Source organism: Neophocaena asiaeorientalis, unplaced genomic scaffold, assembly GCF_003031525.2.
Source record: "Neophocaena asiaeorientalis asiaeorientalis breed wild unplaced genomic scaffold, Neophocaena_asiaeorientalis_V1.1 scaffold66, whole genome shotgun sequence".
Taxonomy (NCBI): Eukaryota; Metazoa; Chordata; class Mammalia; order Artiodactyla; family Phocoenidae; genus Neophocaena; species Neophocaena asiaeorientalis.
The window spans coordinates 823,488-833,510 of record NW_020172677.1 but is presented as its reverse complement, the minus strand read 5'-3'; positions in this window follow the sequence as shown (position 1 = coordinate 833,510).

The following is a 10,023-nucleotide window of genomic DNA, read 5'->3' as shown; positions in this document are numbered from 1 at the left end:
CCGGGTCCGGATCCGGATGGGGGTGGGGGAGGGAAGCCCCTCGAGGGCGCGCGAGCCGCACACACTCACCTGCCCCTCCCCCTCCCCGCCCGCCCGGCGGAGGCTCCGAGCTGCCGCGGGCTGCGCGCGCACACAGGGCGCGCGCACGCGCGCTGCCGGTCGCTTCCTCGAGCTTGCGCTCCGCCGGTTCAGTCCCAGCCCCGCTCATTCAAAGCCGGGCGCGCGCTCCGTCTCAGCCGCCGCTGCCGCCGCGCAGCTGCCATAGTCGCCCTCTCGTCGGGAAACCCTCCCCCAGTCCCACCTCCTGCCTCTCCTTAGCCCTCGAAGGCGGCTCTCAGTAGTCCCAAACTCTTGTTTCCGCACCCCGCCCCAGGTCCTGTCTGGCCCAATAGGCGAGAGGCTGCGGGTCCGGCGTCGGGGCTGAGAGCCAATGAGCGTTGGGGGGCGGGGTGAGTGGCGGAGGCCGGCGTGGCAGCTACCTGGGCTTGGTCTGGAGTAGGATTTTTGTGACCGTTGCTGGCTATACAGACTGTTTTTTTGCTGAGTGTCTGGGTTCGTCCCGTGTTGCTCTAGTTTCTATACACAGTGCCTCCGCTCCAACCATGCCCCCTTTCCGTAAATCCACAGAATCCCCCTACCAGATGGGACCAAGAGAAATACGTGTTTAGATTGCAAAAATTGAGGGAGTCGTAGCTGTCTCAAAATGATGGATCTGGCCAGATCTCAATCATTCCACAACTTTAGGGGTGCGAAGCGCTGAGTTTAATTCAGAATTTAGGCTCCTGCTGGTAATTTTTGATTGAATTTCCTTTAACTGGAAGTTAAAAAGTGGCACTTCACCGTGTCCCTGCATTTGTTCCTGGCTTACCGAGCTAGCCACTCTTCCAAATTAAGGTGTTCTTTTTCTATGGTTCTGTCTTTGAAGCCTGATTGTTTTTTGTTTCTTTTCATCCTGTATGCTGTTAAAAGGCTAGGATCCTTTGCTATTGTGGGTAAGGGGCCCTCAGAAAAGTATCTGCTCCACTGTTGTAAAGTGACTGGTGAGGGAGGTTAGAAGTTTATATTGGTCAAAGACTGAAAGCTGTTCATGCAAATTGTTCCTCAACCAGCCTTTTTTTTTTTTTTTAACCTCTTTTTTGGCTACAACTACCTTCGTTCTGTCACCCTGACCAGCACTTACCTACCCACTTAAATTTCCAGTACCTCCACCCCCTCCCCCCACCCCAGTCTATACCACATTTCTATTAATAATTTAACTTGTTTATCCTCAGGAGGGGAAGAAAAAGAATGTTTATTACTTTGCTCTGGAATTATTCTGTGTAACCTTGGATAAGTTATTATACCCCTAAACTTCAGTTTCCTCATCAGTAAAGTGGCCATAATAGTGCCTACTTCATGGCCAATGCTTACAAAGCTCTTAGGGCAGACCCTGGTGCATAGCAAGCATTCTTAAATAAGAGCTGTTACTGCCTGCTACTAGTACTACATTACTACTAAATCATTCCCAGTAACTACAGCTCCCTAAGTCCACTCGACCCTCCACAGTCCCTTAAACACCTGTTCTAGCCCTTAAACTCTTCAAATGCCTAAATTCCAATAATTCAAAATTTCTAGAATTTTTTTTTTGATTCCCAAAATCAAAAATCCAGGCTAGTTTACATCTTGATATGAGCATGTTTTCAAAATGCTTTTCCTTAGTGATGTGTATCTTTGTTTCAAGTTATTTATTATATCCCTATGGTCTTTTCTTCCTTTTCTTTTTTAATTATTCCTCAGTTTTCTTTATTAAATTTTCCATTTGCAAATGAAACAAAAGGTACATATTTTTCCAGAAACAAAGTGAATACTTGTTTTCCAGCACAACAACAAAACAAACAGAAAGCTTGCTAAAGACTGCAAACTTAAAATTTAAGAATACCTATAAAAGAATACTTAAAAATCATCTTTAGGGCTTCCCTGGTGGCGCAGTGGTTGAGAGTCCGCCTGCCCGATGCAGGGGACACGGGTTCGTGCCCCTGTCCGGGAAGATCCCACATGCCGCGGAGCGGCTAGGCCCGTGAGCCACGGCCGCTGAGCCTGTGCTCCGCAACGGGAGAGGCCACAACAGTGAGAGGCCCGCGTAACGCAAAAAAAAATAATAATAAAATAAAAATCATCTTTAGTTGTTGAGTAGTAATCCCACAGTTGGGGATCATAAGTGCCAATAATTTGGGGTCTTGCTTGGGGACCACTCTTGGCAGTGTGCAATTTGCAGTCCTGTTCTCTGCCCAAGGCTTGGGTGGAGTGGGGGGGAGGACCACCAAATGTCAAGTGGGAGGGGCATAAGGGATAGAACCTGATATATGAAATATTTCTTTTTGGATTGCCTCTTTTTCATGGGGTACAGTTAATTATACCTGCTCTGTGTCAGGACCATTTTGCCCACTTTAAGTCTTCTGATTTGCCTGCCCAATCCCCAATCACCAGCTTGATTATTTTCATTCTATCAGCTTCCAACACACCACTTAACTCTCACAGTTCAAAGCCTGGATAGGCTTCCTTGTTCTGAATTCTCTAGCTGGCTCTGGAGAATAGTGTCTTGTCAACTGACCTCCCATCCCTGCCTGGGAGGTAGGGCAGACCTTGCAAACACAGCCCAGGGCTTCCAGGTCTTTCCCAACTCAGTTCCCTGGCTTTTCACTGAAGGGATGGTTTTTTCCTTAAGCACAATCTTAGACCTGCTGTTCTGACTTGGACATTAGTGGCTTTTTATGATGAGCAGCTGTTCACGGTTGAATACGGATCGTAAAGTCACATTCATTTCTTGATCAAGCAAAACAAAGCCTTGTAGCTTATAGAGTGACAGTTTTGAACAGATACATTTGAAAGCAAAGGATTATCTGGTGATAATTTTAATGGATTGATTTATTGATCTTTCTTTTCTAGAGAATTTTGCTTGCTTTCAAAATAGTACATTTTAATGTTATGGAAAACCATAATTTATTTCTTAATATCCATAATCACCATTTAATAGTTAGGATCAATTGCTTAATAGAGAAACCAAAAACCCTGAAGCAGCTTTTTAATTTCTTTTCTATTAAAAGAAAATTAACATTCTGTGAAGGATTTAAATAAATATGTTTCATCATTATTTCTATAGCATATCTTCAATTAGTAGTAATTTTTATTGCTAAATACAGGAAGACTCAAGGTTTAAGAATAATTAAGAGTTAACCAAGTCCCTTCAGAAGATGCCTGGATAGGAATGGAGAAAAATAATCCATGTCTTATTTTCAGAAATGGATTCATATGAAAAAATGGGGTGAACTCTCCATTATTATGTTTCAGTAGTGAGGTTCAGCAGTGTAATACCTCTTGGCACTGTCCATATTGTTATCAGAGCTATAATATAATTCAGCTATATTATGAGTTAAGTAGACTTGATCTGAGCGGACCTGGCATTAGCAATCTAATGCCATTTACTATTTCTAACAGTAAATATGATTCATTCAACCAATATAACATAACAGTTTATAACATGACTAACATGTGAATTGAAAACTTAAAGCAACACTGAATCAACAATGAAAGCTTACTCCATTCAGCTATAGCATGATGGACATTATGGCTTTGATCTTGAACAAGTTTGAGCCTTTTCTCACCTGCAAAATCAGGCTAATAATTCCTGCCTTATGGATTTATTTGGCAAAGTAAGTGGCATAATGTACCTGGAAATGTGTTGGAAACAAAGCAATAAAATCAATGAAAGCTCTTAGATGTACAGGTTTATCCTCTTCAAGTCCCTGAATGTTCTTTTAGCTCACAACAAGGAATAGTACTTCTAAGGAAAACAGAGGTGAATTTTGTGTCATCAGCAAGCAGAAATAGACGTATTTATTAGTAACACGTTAAAAAGGGGAAAAGAGGAAGGAACACTCAACTTTGAAGCTGTGCTCTGAGTTCACCCCCCACCTCCTTTGCCTCTTTGCTTTAAAGATATAGGGTGAGAGAGCAGCTATTAGAACAAAAGCACCTACAGCCCTACCCTTCCCTCTTCATGCTGTTTCTCACTACTCACTGGATATTTTTCTCAAAATACTATCTGTTGCCAAATTTCGTCCATTTTTTCTTCTCAGTGTCTATTATTTTAGCACACCAGGATTATCATAATGATCTTTGATCCTCTAGTTCAGCTCAGTACGTCACCGCGTGATTAATAGAAATATTTTTCAAGCACATACTTCTTCATGCTAACGCTCCTGTTCAAAATAGAGATTTGTTGTCGCCCATTAATGCAAATTCACTTAGGAGGATACTGTCTCGATTTTTGCTTTTGGTTTTTTTTTTTTTTTTCGGCTGCGCAGTTTGTGGGATCTTAGTTCCCCGACCAGGGATCGATCCCGCGGCCCCTGCAGTGGAAGCAAGGAGTCTTACCCACTGGACCGCCGGGGAAGTCCCTTGACTGTTGCTTTTTAATCTCTTAATTTCAAAGTGCTGCTCTTGGATCCTTCTCTGACCACCTCTTGCCCTTTAAAATATTAGACATATCAGCAATTCTTGTTAAAGGTATCTGTCTAAGATGTACATTTCATACAGTGAAAATTACCTTCTCACAGTGAAATATGTATTCCTTGCTCTAATTTTATTTGAAATTAAACCCTTTATAAGTGAGAATTAAATCCATATTATAATCATCCTAGAAGTTTTCGGTATAAAGAACTTATTTATTTTCTCTCTTCCTAGGGAGAATTTACATGTATAAAGGATCATCTGTTTAAATACATACATTACTCTAAAGAAAAACAAAAGGAAAATATCTTGCCACATAGCCAGACACACTCATAAGTATCCTGCCCAAAAGGAATTATTTTTTTCTGCTCATAGGCACAGAGCCCATTACCATGGCAATCGTAACTAGTGGTCTCTAACTGGGTGTGAATTTTATACACTGTTATTTGAAATGTTAAGGCAGTAAGTCAAGGTAAAGTGCAATTTCTGTTATATTTTGGTAGGGTTTCTTTATCTCAAAAATCTCATAGAGGAAAAGTTTCATCATGCTGTCTATTCACTTGCTTAATTAAACAGTTTACTCAACACTTACCATGGGCACAGTGTGTGCTAAGCATGTTAGAGGAATCAGTAGAACACACAGCCCTTAACTGAAAGGAATTTCCCTAATAAAGTCAGCTTGTCAAGGGTAAGCAGAATTCCTGGAAGAACAGTTTTTCCTAAAGAGCTTTCTAATTTTAGCATGATCTGATCATAATAACTAGAGTAGTGGATCAGAGCCTGCAACTAGTGTGGTAAGAGGTTTGTAACTGGGCAGACTGCCCACAAGTATTCGAGTATCAATACCTACTATAACGCTGACAGCAGGCCCCTTCTTTTTTGGTCTTACACATTGTGTCTGTAGCTACTCTCTGGGGAGGTAAAGTTGGCAGGGATAAATCTTTATGTTTCTTTCACTAGAGATTGAACACTTCTTGCCAGCTGGTGGCAACCTGAGGAAGCTGAAAATGTCCACTGATGAGAATGGAAGAAGGGTGTGACCCTCCAATGGTTTCTTTTTTTTTTTTTTAATGTTTTTAAATTTATTTATTTATGTTTGGTTGTGTTGGGTCTTTGTTTCTGCGCGCGGGCTTCCTCTAGTTGCGGCGAGCCGGGACTGCTCTTCGTTGCGGTGCGTGGGCTTCTCATTGCGGTGGCTTCTCTTGTTGCAGAGCACAGGCTCTAGGCATGCGGGCTTCAGTAGTTGCAGCAAGTGGGATCAGTAGTTGTGGCTGGTGGGCTCTAGAGCACAGGCTCAGTAGTTGTGGCACATGGGCTTAGGTGCTCCACGGCATGTGGGATCTTCCCGGACCAGGGACCAAACCCGTGTCCCCTGCATTGGCAGGCGGATTCTTAACCACTGGGCCACCTGAGAAATTCCCCTCCAATGGTTTCTGATGGGTTTCCCAAACCAAATACACATGGATTCAGATCAAGGTTTAAGCATCTCTGTTTTGGAGGATACAGATAATAACTTCAAAAGTGTATGAGCTGGGACTTCCCTGGTGGTGCAGTGGTTAAGAATCTGCCTGCCAATGCAGGGGACACGGATTCGAGCCCTGGTCCGGGAAGATCCCACATGATACAGAGCAAATAAACCCGTTCACCATGACTACTGAGCCTACGCTGTAGAACCCGCGAGCTGCAAATACTGAAGCCCACACGCCTAGGGCCTGTGCTCCACAAGAGAAGCCACCGCAGTGAGAAGCCCACGCACTGCAACGAAGAGTAGCCCCCGCTCACCGCAACTAGAGAAAGCCCTTGTGCAGCAACCAAGACCCAACACAGCCAAAAAAAAAAAAAGTATGAGCTATTTGAAACAATTTCCTTGCCCTGGCATTGCCTCTGCCCACCTTCCCCTGTAGAAAGGATGAATTCCCTATTCTCTTGTTCCTTTCATGTTTTGCCACCTCAGGAATCTGATGAAACCAGGAGATGTATCAGTTAGGATTAGGACTCTGGCAGAGTAGCAATGAAACCCTGAAACAGCAAAGGCTGGTATGGTCAGGGGCCCAAACTCTTTTTACCTGAGTTCTCTATACCCTCCCCAAAGGGGCTGGCATTTGTTTTCCTGGTGCAAGGAGACGTCTTGCTCCATTAGGCGGGAAAAACAGGAAAGGATGCAGAAGGGCCAAGGGATGCATAATAGCCATCTTTTAAGGAAAGTTCCTAGAATATGCCACAAAATTGTTTATAAAAACTCACTGTACAGGGCTTCCCTGGTGGCGCAGTGGTCCACCTGCTGATGCAGGGGACACGGGTTCGTGCCCCGGTCCAGGAAGATCCCACATGTCGTGGAGCTGCTGGGCCCGTGAGCCATGGCCGCTGAGCCTGTGTGTCCAGAGCCTGTGCTCCGCAACGGGAGAGGCCACAACCGTGAGAAGCCCGCGTACCACAAAAAAAAAAACAAAAAAAAACCCTCACTGTACACAAATTGGTCATTTCTCGCTGCACTCACTGCTGAGAAAGTCTTTGTTCTTCGTGGCCCTGTACCTGGCCAGTGTTTCTAATAATTAACACTCACATTGTGTTCATTACATGCTAGGTGCTGTTCTGGTACAATAAGGAGCCTAATGGTTTATGGGCCAGAGAATGACATAATATAGGCAACATTATGGTTATAACAATAACAGGAGTGGCTACCTTTTACTGAGAGCTTACCACCTCTTGGGCACTGGGTTAGGTGCCTTATATATGATAATCGGTCCTCAAATACCACATTGCAAGGTAGATATTTCCCACATTTTATAGGTGAAGATACTGAAAATAAAGGAGACTAAGCACTTGCCTGAGGGCATAGAGGTGGTAAAATTTAAACTAGAATTTGAACATAAATTTGGACCTAAATATGTTTTTCTGAAAACTCTCTTCCCAGTGAAACACTTTCTCCTGCTTGGGGAAAAGTGGGAGGCAATTAAATGTTGGAGCCGAGATCTGGAGTTAGATTTGAATCCCAGCTTTACCATTAAAAGCTCTGTGAACTGCGGCATTTAATTTAATCTTTTTATGTATTGTTTCCTCATCTGGAAAAGGGGATAATATCTTCATAGCATAAATGTAAGGAAAGAGTCCACGTAGAACACTCAGTGTAGTAAAGATGTGGTAAATCTTTAATTATGGTTATTGTTATTACTATTAGTAGTAGTACTAGTAGTATTTTAGCTAGCACTCTTCAGGATAAAATGGAGAAGAGGTAAAAGTAGGTAGACCGGGGCTTCCCTGGTGGCGCAGTGGTTGAGAGTCCGCCTGCCGATGCAGGGGACACGGGTTCGTGCCCCGGTCCGGGAAGATCCCACATGCCGCGGAGCGGCTGGGCCCGTGAGCCATGGCCACTGAGCCTGCGCGTCTGGGCTCTACAACGGGAGAGGCCACAACAGTGAGAGGCCCGCATACCGCAAAAAAAAAAAAAAAGGTAGGTAGACCACCTAGAAATCATTGCAATGATCAGAAGGTGATGCAGCTGAGAAAAGAGTAGAGACAATAGTACAAGACATAAATGTTTTACTTATTATCAGAAATACAGGAAGATATTCTTACTACCTCTTTATTCTCTCTTCCTTATATTGACCAAAATGGGAACATCATATTAACTTTATGAATCTTTCAGATCCTGGAGAAACAGTACTAACACACAAAGTATTTTTAAATGACTTGCTCAATAGCTAAATACCCACTTGTTACGTTTAGAAGTATTTTTAAAAATTTAAACACAAATTTCTAAGGCAGGATTGTTCACAGAAACATTATTAAAAAAAAAAAAAGTGGCCAGCTTGTGAATGAAGGCTATGTGAAGCCATATTGCCCACGGATTTTGAACAATTAGGCATTTTAAAAACTAGTAGTTAATACCAAACGTAAAATAGATAGCTAGTGGGAAGCAGCCGCATAGCACAGGGAGATCAGCTCGGTGCTTTGTGACCGCCTGGAGGGGTGGGATAGGTCATGGTGGGAGGGAGGGAGACGCTAGAGGGAAGAGATATGGGAACATAAGTATATGTATCGCGGATTCACTTTGTTATAAAGCAGAAACTAACACACCATTGTAAAGCAATTATACTCCAATAAAGCTGTAAAAAAAAAAAAACTAGTAGTTAAAATTGTAATTTATCTGGCATAAATAATTATGGGTATGTACTATAATAACTTTAGAAAAATTTTAAAAGCAGACAGCCAGAAACCTAAAGAAGTTAAATCAGGAACTTTTTAACAAAGTCTGTGGCTAAGAAGCAAAAATTTAGAAATTCCTTTTATTCTCAAGTGACTTGTATTAGTGAACCCCAGTCCCCTTAAAACCAAGCTCCCCTGCGAAGTTATGGTTAATCTATCTAAAACCTTATTCCCTTTCTTGTCCCATCCCTGTTCCCCTCAGGATGGAGGAGTATCAAAGAAAAAGGGGGACTGAAACCAAGCAGGACCCTGTGGGGCCTTCCCAGGTACAAAAGTCCCTCCCTGTCCCCCATTTCTTATTTGCAGAAAAAAGGCTTTAGGCTTCTAGGCCTTTGCTAAGTTCCAAAGAGCAGACTGGAGCAGTTGATTAGAACAACAGAGTCACAAGACTCGACTCCTAGTTCCTGCTGAAGGAATATAAATAACAATCAGATGCATATCTATGAGTTGTTTAGTAAAAACTAAGACCCCCACCCCCCACCCAGTGGAGGATGGTGACTACGTGCTGACTACAAGCACATACACCCCAGACTGACTGGAGCCACCAACCAATGAGATTCCGGAAACATCACCTCCCCACCAACCAATGAGCCAGAATGTCCCGGAGCTGATCAGGCATCCTAAGACCCTCTCCCCTAACACTTGCTTAAAAGCCATCAGGGAGTTTGGGAGTCTTTTAAGCTGCCCTTTCTCTTTGCTTGGCACCCTGCAAATAAATCCTTACTTTGCAGCAAACATCCCCTGTCAAAGTTTGGCTTTTTGTGCTGCAGGCCCACAAGCCCTTGCTCTGTTACGTTTGAAAAGTTCTTTATTAAAAATCTATGGAAATTTTTTTTGGTACGCGGGACTCTCACTGTTATGGCCTCTCCCGTTGCGGAGCACAGGCTCAGCGGCCATGGCTCACGGGCCCAGCCGCTCCGCGGCATGTGGAATCTTCCTTCCCGGACCGGGGCACGAACCCGCGTCCCCTGCATCGGCAGGCGGACTCTCAACCACTGCGCCACCAGGGAAGCCCCAATGGAAAAATTTTGACAAAAAGTTTCCAGTGGACTGAATTAAAACTTGAGGTAAGGAAGGATTACAGATAGTGGCCAATTTTGTGGCTTTCACAGTGTTCAGATGTGAAGAATATTTTTGCATCTCCCAGAAACCGAATGTAGGAATTTGTTCCATAGATGCTACAATTGTAGTTCTTGGAATTCAGTTTTCTCAGTGAAAGGAAATGTCCTGAAATGGAGAGTAAACTGAATTTGCATTAGAAAACTTGATTGTTAAGTCTTTCTTGTTGGGTCTCTCTGTCCTCCCCATTTGAGTGGTAGAGTTTTCTCA